At 32.6% G+C, this 13473-nt stretch overlaps 3 long non-coding RNA genes across 3 annotated transcripts; 2 read left to right on the top strand and 1 right to left on the bottom strand.

Annotated features, from left to right (window-relative positions):
• Positions 1–5757: 5757 nt before the first annotated feature.
• Positions 5758–9269, top strand: LOC146950147 (uncharacterized). The gene is made up of 3 exons (XR_015027442.1): positions 5758–6120; positions 6222–7985; positions 8652–9269. It is a non-coding gene; the product is annotated as an uncharacterized LOC146950147 (long non-coding RNA).
• LOC146950146 (uncharacterized) lies at positions 6497–10591 on the bottom strand. Its single transcript, XR_015027443.1, has 2 exons — positions 9990–10591; positions 6497–7494 (listed from the first exon to the last, which is right to left on the bottom strand). It is a non-coding gene; the product is annotated as an uncharacterized LOC146950146 (long non-coding RNA).
• Positions 10592–11166: 575 nt separating this feature from the next.
• On the top strand, positions 11167–11578 carry LOC146950145 (uncharacterized). Its single transcript, XR_015027441.1, has 2 exons — positions 11167–11296; positions 11398–11578. It is a non-coding gene; the product is annotated as an uncharacterized LOC146950145 (long non-coding RNA).
• The last annotated feature ends 1895 nt before the right edge of the window (positions 11579–13473 follow it).

Below are 13473 nucleotides of genomic sequence, written 5' to 3'. Positions count from 1 at the left end.
CACTTATCATTAGTTCTCTCAATTACTATACATTTCATTCTAATAGTATTCCCTATTCTTCATTCTTAATTTAAGATGTTTACCTCTCCCTTAACATTCCTTATAATGTCTTCCACCTATACAACTAGTTTTTTTTTTTATTAATTTTTAAGGCAATATGTTCATATGTCGACACATCATTAATATCATTCATTACCTTAGACCTTTATCTCGGTATTCTTGGTTTACTCTAGTTCATACACATCATATTGGTCTTAACATTAAATTTAGCCTTTACTCTAAGGTGCTACTATTTTCATCTTCATTGGTTCATGAATTACCGTTTTACATCCCTCTATACTTTGCTTATACGCCTTTCATCATTTCATGTTTTAGTCTCGGTAGCATTGTGATATAATCAATCACTCCTAATGACACCTAAACACACTCCCTCATTTACGTATAATAGTTTATGACCCTAATCTCCACTTTAAAAACTCAAATGAGGAAAAATCGTTAAGTTTTCTAGGCCTAAGAAGGGTGCACAATCGTGCTTTTTGGGGGAACGGTTATGTGCCCCCTAAAGCACAAAAAAAACACACAAGACAGAAGCTTTGGCACGGGTCGTGTTCCTGGTTGGCACGACCATGCGTGTCTGACTGGGCGGCAAATCGCAGCTCTGCTGCAATTTCATCTTGGGTGTCCTTTTCCGACTCTGTTTTCGACCTAAAACTCACCAAACTCGTCCCTAATCATCACCCTAAGGTTATCCTATCATTCAAATAATAATTTTACATTAACCTACCGAATCACATACTCTTTTCATGGTCAAATCCTCAATTCAAAAACCCTAAACTAGGTTCCCTCAATTTTAATCTTTCAACAAAAACATTACATTCGTTCATCATCATTCTTTCATCATAACTATCATCATCACAACACTTAAGATTAAACATCCCCACCTTTACAATTTAAGATACCCTAAAGTGAAATGATTCTCCCCTTTACCTCGAATCTTCAGAATTACAGCTTTTGGCTCTCTTCTCCATAGCTAGGGTTTTCTCCTTCTCCTCTCTTCTCTTCTCTAGTTTCTACGTTCAGCTGATATTTAATTTAAATTTTTACATATCTTAAATATTAATTGATACACATTTTATTATGAATTAAGAATGTCTTTATATGTCATTTTATATTTATCAGCTAGTTTAACCGCTGATTTTACCAAACACTATCATTAGCGTATCGGCCATCAGTCATCAATTATCAGCCACCAACTATCTTATATCCACTATTTTTATTAAACAGAGCTTTAATTAATGGATTAGATAGACTCTAGTATATTACTACAATATTTTTAACATAGTGAAGGAATAATCTGTAGTGAAGCTCGAAAAACCGTAGGTATAGGCGATAAACCTAAACCAAAGAAGATTTTGTTCTGTGGCCTTTAATTCGTTAGATCCACATAAATTTGCCGGGAGTGGTTATGGTGCATAAGGAAATCCTTATGCACCGTGCATAAATCCCAACACAATTGCTTCCTACACCCCCAAACGCGAAAACAAACTGAATTATCACCGTCGTTCATCATCATCACCACTGGAATCTTCAATCTCATCATCAACACCGTCGTTCATCATCATCACCGTCATCATCACCGTACCGGAATGCCAAAACCATTTTGTTGTGGAAATCGTTTCTGTGAGTTGTACTCCAAACCCATTTTTCTGTAGAAATGGTTTCCAGAATCTTCAATCTCATCATCAACACTGCCGTTCATCATCATCACCGTCATCACCGTACCGGAATGCCAAAACCATTTTGCTGTGGAAAACCATTAGATGTACTTAATGGTTTCCAGCAGTTGTACTCCAAAACCATTAGATGTACTTAATGGTTTTCTTTGATCCAGCACGGTGCAATTGAAAACATAACCGCCGAAAATCAGTACTCTATAAAGGTACGATGACTTCGCCGGTGAAATTGGAAACAGAACCGCCGAAAAACAGAATCGGAGGAGTTGGAAACAGAATCGGAGAGTTTGAGGAAAATTACACCGGAGAGGAGGAAGGTTCCGGCGACGGTTACAACACCGACAATTGGAAGAGGAAGAGTGAACGAAAATTCTGATCAAACAGAAAATTCGATTTCTAGGTCAGTGGATCAGCACTGGTGGCATATGAATCAACATCAATAGCATATGAATCAACATTGACCACAGAAACAGTAGTCAATTTACACACCGGAACACCACCACCACGCGGAAAAGACGAAGCCACAATTCCACCATCAACTCCATCATCTCCGACGATGATCTTCTGATACAGCGCCGACGACATCGGAGCAGGAAATAATTCCGACGAGCTTCCGTTATAGCTTCCAGTGACGGCAATTGAATCATCGCCGGAAGGGGGAGTGATGGAGGGATGGGAATGAAGGTCGAGAATTTCCGACGAATGACACAACGGAGGGATCATGACGAGAGAGAGGGAATTGGAGTCGAATTGGAGATTTCTTTGGATGAAATCTGATGGCTGTGAAGTCCTTATGCATGGTGCATAATGAAATGGCTTATGCACCATAACTTTTGCCAAATTTGCCGCCCTAATAGCTTATAGCTACGATATTTTCAAGCTGTTGAACAAAGTCTCAGAGCTATATCCACAGTTAGTGACGCCTATTGAATTGCTTTACCCCTCACAGTTTTCTGTTGCTAAATGTTTGACAACATTTTCTTGGTACAATTTTTTTACTCAAACAAATAATTTTTCTGTCGTAAATTTTTTTTTTGACACAAATTTTTCTGTCCTAAATTATAAGTTGCTTTGCGCAAAATGATTTATCAAATTATAAGTCGTTTTAAAATATCAATAAAACATTAATGTTAATAACTTTTTCTATTATATTCTTAACTATTTATTATTCTCCATTCTTTCAATTCTTTAACTTATCTTTCTCATAATATTAATGAAAGATAATTTTGTAAAATAAATCATAGTTTATCTTTCTCATACAAAATTAATTATATTTCTTAATATGTGAAATGACCAAACAACTTATAATTTAGAATTTGTCAAAAATAACTTATAATTTAGAATGGAAGGAATATATTTTAATATATTTTTTTAATTATAAAAGTTTGCCTAGAATTTTTGTATATACCGTCTACTATATTTTAATTATAAAAGTTTGCTTATAAATGTGACCGGAGGGAGTAGGGTGGCATTTAGTCTAGGAAAAGAGACTTCTTTCCCACCATGGAAGTCTTTTTTTTTAACCATTAGATTGAGTAGTACCAACATTGTTATTATAGTCTATCCACACTATATTTTCTTCACATCATCTCTAATATGGACAACTCAGTATATTATTGTCACCTATGGAGAGAAAGGAATCTAATTTGAAACCCAACTATTCATCTTCACTCATTCATTCATTCATTCATAAATTGGGGTCAGACGAATTTTTTTTTTGGGGAGTTAGGATTTATTTTGATAAGCATTTTACTGGATAATTGTTATGTTAAATCATTTAATTCTAGTATCTTATGTTTATAGTGAGATTTTGTTTTAATCATATAAGATAAGATTGTAAACTAGTGATTATCCTTTGATTCATATCCATACAAGATAAGATTGTAGCTTCATAATCATAACTAGCAAAATTGAACAAAATTAATTCCTTAATTTAGTTGATGAATAAAAGAAGAAGAAAAAAAAAGAACAAGAGAAGAGTCAGGTGCCGAGAAGAAAACTTCTAGTGAAAGGTGTTTTATTGGAAAGATATGGAAGATGAAGACAGTGGGTGAGAGAGGTGTGTGTGAGAGGAGAAAATAGTAAGATAAAAATTTAGTGTTGAGAGGACTATTGTAATAGTGTGTTCTTTATATAATCCAATGATTAGAAAACATTTTTCCATGATGGGAAAGAAGTCTCATTTCCTTGGCTAAATGGCACCAAAAAATAGAAGCTTTGCATTTGACTTGTAAAGTTAGAGATTTGTTTCTCTTAGCCGGGGTTTCATCGTCATTAAGTTTAGTCTCATGAATTCTTAAGGATGTAAGTAGCTCTTCTAGTTCTTTGCTTCTTCAACAGCTGTCTTACTTTTGATCACCATTTTATAGGAAGGTTTTCTTAGAATCTTTTAATTTCAATATGTACATTCCTAGAGTATATCAAAAACTCTGAGGGTGTTGACAAGTTCTTGAAATCTTCCAAACATGTCTTCAACAGATTTGTCTTCTTCCATTTTGAACATTTCGTATTTTCTTACAAAGATACTTGTTTTTGATTCTTTCACTTTGGAAGTTCAAGTCCTCAGGAAGAAAAGCTAATATAATGATTAACATACTAACATTTATCATTATAAAAAAAACTTTGGAAGCTCCATCCTATGAGAGAGCTAATGAATCCCGTATAGTTTCTTTTCGCTTTGACCACATTTTTCATATTTTGATTGGCTAATAGAAAACATCAAGAAATGTCTCACTCCAGTGGTTAAGAGTATTTTTTTTTTCTCTTTCATAAAATATTTTAGAAGAATATGGGTGTGATTATTTGAGAGATTGAGTATAACCCTCTTCATCTATGTTCCTTAGATGATAGATCATACATATTTAATATGAAGAAAGTGTTGATTGATATTGTATTTCTAGTAATTGAAAGAGTGGTGGACGGTTAACAATGCTTTCTAAATTGATCAAAACTTATTTCTAAAAATGTTTCTAAATTGATTAAAACTTTAGATTGAATCAAGGGGGGTCGTTGTATTCCCTTTGCCTCCTTGAATCCCCTATTCCCTTTTTAACTGGCCTTCTCCCAAACTCCTAGTGTTTGGATTAGGTCTTTGGAATCTTTGAAAATACACAAAGATCTTTGAAGAACCAATACTAATGTTGACAAGTTTGTTGGCCATGAACTTTGTATCCCTAGTGTTAGAAAACTGAGAATATCCAAACATACTCTTCGTGCTTTTTTTCGCAGGAATGATGATCTCACGTAAGGATGTAAGCGGTTAAGACAAAACCGACGTAATTGAAAATCTAAACAGAACCAAATCAAAAAAGTATCCGACCTGGTTTTGTTTGGTTCAAAACCAAATTGAACCAACCTAAATCGATCTAATTTGGTCTGGTTCTTAGTTTTTGATTTTGAGATCCAAAGAATCGATGTTAACATCACTCTTTATTTTACTAATTATGAGTCAACTCTGTCAAAAACGTCCATGTGACACTCCAAAAGTTATCCATGTGTGCATCTTTGTTAGTCACTTGGACATTTTAAATGAAAATTTAACTAAAAAGACTAACTTATTGTAATGTTAGTAAGGTAATGAACCAACTTAAAACTTTTTAAATGTAGAGGAAGTACTTGAAACTTAAAATAAACGTAATGAATCAAATGTGCAATTTAGTTTAAAATATACATAGTTAACGTTTAGTAAAAAATTAATGACTTTTGATTGTCACTAGGATATTAAGTGAGATCTCTATTGAAGTTGGGACCAATTGAGTGAGCTTTAGAGATAAATGTGACGAGGCTATGTGTTTGTTCCCGTGAAAAAAAAAGAGATAAAATGTGACAACTTAATGTACGTAAGAGACACTTATAATAATATTTGATTATTTGGATGGTTTCTTGCATTCCACAAGGGCTAAAACCAATTTTATTAAATTTAACAAAACATGAGGTGTTTTAACTTTTTTTTAGGGGATGAGGTGTTTTACTTATAAAGTGATCAACTAGCTATTTGTTTGTTACATGTATTTAAGGTATTTATTTGTTACATGTATTTAAGGAGATAGATAATGACTGAAATTTCAAAAACAGCTATGCTATTTGTCCCGAAGCTTTTTATCAAGAATTTGTCCCGAGGCTTTGTTGAACCAATCACAATTCATGCTGGCCCAACAAAAACGGGGTAGTGGGGTAGATAATTTACCCAATCCTTTAATCACAATTCATTTACTTAATCACGGATTTAGTGGAAATCAGGCTGGTAGCGGTATTATGTTACGCAATACTCATCGTGATAGCTTCGGGATCATGCTTTTCGGGACATTTAGCATTTTTCTTTCAAAAATTATGTATGCATTCATCATCTTGATATCCCTAATTATGGTTGTAACTAGCTACAAACATGGTAAGTCCCATTTTCACATTCATTTTAATGTTTATTCTTTATCATATATATAAAATCTTTCATCTTCTTGAAACATTCATTTATTACTGTTTTCAATACAGGTCCACTCCCTTGTGCAACTAATCATGATTGTGTGTGTCCTACTAATACACATCCTTATTGTCTTATAGAAAAATGCTACTGCTTGTAAGTGTAACAACTAAGTTAAAACTAATTCTTTGTTATCTTTATTGGAGAACTCGTGGGGCACATAAGACAAATTAATCCCTCCTAATAGATGCATGTGCACCACTTGGTTAAAGGTCTCAAAACCCTTACCGCTTAAACGAATTCATTGTTAATGTTTTAACAACTATATCTATCAATAAGGACAAAATGAGGTTAAATTATTCCAATACAAGTTGTAAGTTGTACATATAAGCTATCACAATTAAAATAAGCTAAAAATTATAACTTACGGAATTCAAAATAAAAACTTTTTTCTAAAGCAAATGGGGTGCATAAGCATCTGTAACAACCTAAATAGTTTTTCGTTTTCCCCAAAGTGGTCCTTTAAGTTTCAAAAGTCCCAAACAAGTCCTTTTAGTTTTTGAATCGTTTCAAACAAGTCCTATTGTAGATAGCATAGTTGGTAATTGCTTCCTTGAACTCATCTTTGGTACCAAATCTGGCTCCTAACACCCACTTAAAATTAGTCATCTTTTTAGGTATGGCAAATGGTGGATAATGCTCTTTGTTGCTATCGTCTGAATCATCACCATCATCCTCTAAAATGACTTGTTTGAAACGATTCAAAAACTAAAAGGACTTGTTTGGGACTATTGAAACTTAAAGGACTTGTTTGGGACTTTTGAAACTTAAAAGATCACTTTGGGAAAAACGAAAAACTTAAAGGATCTTTAGATGCATTTGACAATTAAAGGACCTTTAAATTATTCCAATACAAGTGGTAAGTTGTACATATAAGCTATCACAATTAAAATAAGCTAAAAATTATAACTTACGGAATTCAAAATAAAAACTTTTTTCTAAAGCAAATGGGGTGCATAAGCATCTGCAACAACCTAAATAGATTAGATTCAAAGGGAAAAATTTAAAAAGATGGGAGGACATAAAGTTTAACCTAGTAAAAGTAAGAAAAAAATAACTGGTAAAACAAAATAGCCCAAAATGGTACATTGGCCACATAACTCAATATGAAGCAAACCAATACACACGACATGCACAATTAAGCATACTCGTGTCCTATAACATAACCGAATTGCAAAAAAATGAAGTGCAAAGGTTGACGGGCATCAGACCAGATCTTGAGAGGGGGGAGTTGATCACATTGCTAGCACGATAACTAACGAATCCACAAGCACCAATTCTTTACTGCGATAAACAACAAATTAACAATCATTTCAGACCCAAGAGTCTGAATTCAATCACTACGGATTGAACCGAATTTGAGAAGGATGAAGGCCACGAGCCTGAAGCATGAGGCATCAACACCTTCTCAACCACCCCCAAACCACTGACACTGGGGGCGATGAACCAAAGCCAAGAAAACTGCAGATCTCAATAGATATGAAAGAATCAGAGATCAAGGAGGCGACACATCAATGCGATGGTGAGCACATAGAGGTGTAACAACAAAACCCGACAAAAAAGCATAACCAAACAACCCGCAATCCAGAAGCAGGTTACAAGTACTTCAAAGTGAATCGCGATGCGTAATTTTTCAAACCGCCCAGAGGCCAGAAGTGCTAAGAGGTGGTGAGGCCTATAGAAGACTAGCACAACACCAAAACTTTCTTTACATGTTTCCTAAACAAGTATGGATTGGAGGGGAAAGAAAACTAGGAAGTTGACAGACAATTTGGGTAGGTTATTTCTCAACATACTTCTTTCTCAACATATACCATAGGTTATTTTCATACAATTATCGAAATACTTATAAGATTAGCTCAAACGAGTAAATAATATTTTTCAAACACCAATAATGTGTTGTACAAACTTCTCAGAAAGCAACATATGAGCTATACACCAATATATCATTACAATTTTTTTTCATAGTGATAGAAAAAATCCGTAGCTAAAGGTAAGAGAACCATGGGTGTATGTGAGAAAACTTGTTCCAACAAAGGTTTTGTTCTTTGGCCTTTAATTCTCATTTCTACCCATGTAATTATATTATCCCAATATCCTAAAGCTAAGATATTTTCATGTTATTGAACAAAGTCTTAGAGTTATACCCACAGTCGATGGCACCTATTGAATTGCTTTACCCACCACATTTTTCCTTCGGTAAATGTTAGACAACTTTTTTTTAGCAGAATTTTCTTTTGAATCATACAATTTTTTTTTTCTAATAATAAAAGTTTCCAATTATTTATGTATGTACCACCCACTGTGTTTGTTGTCCTTGGGATTCTTTTTTAGCATGAAAAACTCTAGAAGTAGACGTTTTGCTTATGAATTGTAAAGCTAAACATTTGTTTCTCTTAGCTAGAGCTTCATCAATAAATTTAATCACATGAATTCTTTAGGATGTAAGCAGCTCTTCGTGTTTGAGAACAAGAAAGGACAAAAGCAAGGAAGTAGTATTGAAATATGGAAATTTAGCCAAACCAGACAACTACGTAACCATGTTATCGTTTTTACAAGTTTATCACTAATCATTCTTGGGACATAGTCGTTAAGGACGTTCTAGTGAGAAGAAATGGAACAAAGAGTGAAGAAAACAAAAGAATTAGTTACTGCATATCTCGCATTGCGGGCTATGAGCCCCACATCGTGAGTTATGAATGAAAGGGTAAAAGGGGTTTTGCATTTTATTTAACTCGCAACGCGAGTTACACACTCGTGTCACTAGCCAACTTTCCCTAAATTTTAGGGAAACACGCGTATATAGACCCTTAGGTCAGTGAAAAACACAATTTGATGAGTGGATGAAGGCCAAAAACGTGATTTCGACGTATTAGGAGCGATTAGAGCCATCCGGGAGTCAGAGAATCATCAACTGGTGATCCGTTTCTTATGTTTCTTTTTCATATCCATCATTTTATGTTTAAGAATCATGAGTAGATTATTCTATCTAGGTTAGATAATGAAAGAGAAGCCTCTTTGTAATTGTGTTATCGTGTAACTTTAAACTATTCTACGGATTCAGCTGTTTACTTTGGTATTTTATTCAGTTAATTGTATTAATATTTTTATGTGTTAACAAATGTTCATAACCAATCTAAGTTTCAATGATTACTAACCCTAACTTTGGGGCTTGACCTAATTTAATTGTTCAATTGTTATTACCTTTTGACATATTCTAATAATAATTTGTGTACTTAATTTGGTGTTATTAAACCTTCAAGAGTTATGGGCTCATCTAAGACATTAGTGAGAAGTAATAATTTAAGAGTGCTAGTGACCATGATATTGGCCTAATTATTTTGATCAAATATCTTAAAATCGAGTAATTACCCAAACAATTTAGAGACGAGAATCAGACAACCTAATCGCCTTTTAATCCATCTCTTAAGTAAATAAAACCAATCTAGTTGTCAAGTACAACACCCTTTGTTACATATATCCTAAACCATCATCGTAGTAGTTTAGTTGAAATCGCGCAGTTTGTGTGAAGATTAATTTTATAAATTTTACTACTTGTCGACACTCTAGTACACTTGTTAGAAAATTGTCATCAATGCGTGTATTGAATACCCACACTGGTTATTGGTCTTCACATTGAAGGCTATGGTGATTTCAGACCCAACAATGAAAGCAGCATCATCAATAACAACAACAACAAAAACTTTGCCAACATGAATAACTTCTTTTTATATAAAGTTGAGAATTATTATTATTGGAGAATACGATAAGAGATATACCTGTTGTAAGGATACACATGACAATTAAAAGTATCTATTATATCTCTTTGTCTTTGAAGTGACTTTTGCGATTGAAGGGCTTGAGAGAATAATTTATTTGTACTTAAAGATCTTAATGCTACTAAATAAAGTCAGATCTAGGCACGTGATCTTCACCACTGAATCCAAATGATTGCTTTGATATTTGAATATATCAATCACCCAAATGATTTCTTGGCCAGATATAGAATTAGACACGGATGCACCTGACTATGAAGATGATCATCAAGTCTAGACGATGACTTGAAATACTTCACAGAGATGATTTGTTTTATTGACAATATGTTGACCGAAGGATTTACTTGCTTGCTATGAAATTGATCATCGTATCTTATGTTTGATGACCACTTTATCATTTACTCAAAGATACAATTTAAACCTTAGTGTGACCATTATTTACTGTGCGTTAATTGCTCCTCATCCAAATATCTTAATTTAAACACAAGACATAAAATGTGCCATAGGTCAAACTATTTGTTTCTCAATTCTCGAGTTTACATGCAATCACTAACGAGTCCAATATCTTTATTGGTCCATTTCAATGTGATGAGGCTATGAGTATGTTCTTTTTAAATAAAAGAGATAAATTGTGACATCTTAATACACCTAAGAGACACTTATAATAATGCTGGTAATATGAATTGTTTCTTGCAATTCTAGAAGGGCTAAAACCAATTTAATTAAAATTAAAAAAGCATGAGGTGCTTTACATATAAAATGATCAAATATTTATTTGTTGGCTTAATTGCATGTTTGGTCCCTTATGTTTATTTTAGTTTTCAAGTTGGTCCCTTATGTTTTGAAAGTTTCAAGTTGGTCCCATACGTTTATTTTAGTTTTCAAGTTGATCCCTTACGTTTTGAAAGTTTCAAGTTAGTCCCTTATGTTTATTTTAGTTTTCAAGTTGGTCCCTTATGTTTATTTTAGTTTTCAAGTTGGTCCCTTATGTTTTGGACCGACTTGAAAACTAAAATAAACATAAGGGACCAACTTGAAAACTAAAATAAACATAAGGGACCAACTTGAAAACTTTTAAAACGTAAGGGACCAACTTGAAACTTTTAAAACGTAAGGGACCAACTTGAAACTTTCAAAACGTAAGGGACCAACTTGAAAACTAAAATAAACATAAGGGACCAAACATGCAATTAAGCCTTATTTGTTTGTTACATGAAAATTAAGGACAAATAATATGGCTGAAATTCTAAAAATTGTTTATGTTTTAATCATCTTACTATCCCTTATTCTGGTTGTAACTAGCCAAGATAGTAAGTCCATTTTCACACCCATTTAAATGTTTCTTATTTATCATATATAAAATCTTTCACCCTCTTCTTGTAACATTCATTTATTCTTATTTGAAATACAGGTTCCTGCGCAACCAAGGCGGAGTGCAAATGTCCTAAGAATAAAAGACCAGCTTGTCTTTGGAAACAATGTTATTGCTATTAAGTGACAAATAATTCTATGTTACTTTTAATAAGCTACTACTATTTGATTTGCATGTCATAATGTTTCTACTATTATGAAATTTCTCACACTTTGATTCACGATTTTGTGTCATTTCAATTTCTTTTAATATAATCAATAATCAAAAGCAGGTTATTATTATTATATTATTATTATTATTATTATTATGCAAGTTTTTATTTTTTTTGACAAATATTATTATGCAAGTATTGTTAGCTTTGTTTGCAAGTAGTAGATATAAAAAACAACAACTTCAATGAATAAAGATAAATTATGATTTTGTCAAATTATAATGCATCGTTCTTTTAAATATAAGATTGGCTATTGACTTAAACTGAATCAATATTTGTATGTATACATTTCAAAAATCATTGAAATAAATTTGAATTATCGTAAATGGATTTATGATAACATTGGTATTTTTGCACTAAAACACCCTTAAGGGAAAATGCGTTCCATTTTAAATGTGTTCCTATATATATATAAAGAAAATACATCAATTTAGGCTAATTTTTTCCTTTCTGGTTTTACCCTTCACTTAAAGTATTATATTTACTTTCTTATCCTTTATATAATATTATTTAAATTATTATTAGTTAAAAAAGAGTAAAATCCAATTTGGGATACATGATTTTGTGCTAACTTTTTATTTCCAATTATATCCTTGCACATATTTTCTATAAGAATGTTGTATTATTAGTGTCATTGAAAAAGATACGTATAGTTTGTTACAATTTGAAAGTGATAAATATCTATATCTATAATTTTAATCAAAATTAAAATTTCATAAAAATTATTGTTCATAATTTATACACATTAGCGCAACAAAAATACTCTATTCGTTCCAAATTATATGTCATTCTAGCAAAATTTGTTTGTTTCAAATTATGTCAATTTACAATTTCAAGAAATCATTAATGTTTATTTTTCTATTATGCCCTTTACTATTTATCACTTTATCTTTTTTTAATTCTTTTAATTTATGTCTTCCATACCATTAATAATAAAGGATATTTTTGTAAAATAACTCACAATTCCTCTTTTCTATACAATATTAACTACATTTCTACGGAGGGAGTAGTAGACAGACAACCACCGAGTGCCTTAAGGCACTCTTTAAAGATTTTAGATTGTAAGTTTTTATGGAAACTTGTGCATTCAATGCATCGGAAATTGAAACATTAGACTTTTTCAATGAATAGTTTCTTAATTTAGAATCCTTAAAGAGTGCCCTTAGAACACTCGTTAGTAAGACCCTTTTATATATACTCCATTCGTCCATGTATACCCTTTGCATTTTTGACATTTCTTAATAAAAGTTGTTGGTGCAATTAATGTGTTTATTTTGTGTGTTAATACTAGTGTGTTAACCCGTGCAATGCACGGGTGATAGACCATTATTTTTCAATCTCAACTTGTTTTATTTTTTTATTTGTTGATGAAAATTATTTATCCCGTGAATTTTTAAATATGTCTGTATCTTTTTTGCCGCAATGATGACAAATATGTGTCTCATATTATATTTATGTTTATTAATGATAAATATATGTCTCGTGTCTTTATGCATAAAAGAAAAATATACTTATGGGTTTTAGATCATCGTCGGTGAAGCGTCGCCCCGACTGTCCTCTCACAGTCTTGGTGTGAGTTGATTCTGTTGTGGTCACTGGTTTCATTTAACGTCGTCGTTGTCTTTGTACTGCTCTGACATCGACGCGATTATGAGTTAGTTTTTTGAGGTGGATTATGTCAGATCATGAGTTTTTTGATCTGGTTTTTGCTATGTTTTTTTCGTTTATGTTTTTGATATTTGTTTTTGTTTTGTTTCGTGGAGATGAAGATGGGTGGTGGCTTTGTTCTGCCTCTGTGATTTGGTCTGAAAATCTTGAATCTGGTTTTTTTGATTGAAAATCTAGGTTATTTAGTTCTAGCATTGTTTTGTTGGATGCATATCTTGATTCAACATGACTTGTTT

Source organism: Medicago sativa, chromosome 2, assembly GCF_051527215.1.
Source record: "Medicago sativa cultivar Bolivia chromosome 2, Bolivia_mono, whole genome shotgun sequence".
NCBI lineage: Eukaryota > Viridiplantae > Streptophyta > Magnoliopsida > Fabales > Fabaceae > Medicago > Medicago sativa.
This window is presented reverse-complemented; position numbering and strand designations above follow the sequence as displayed.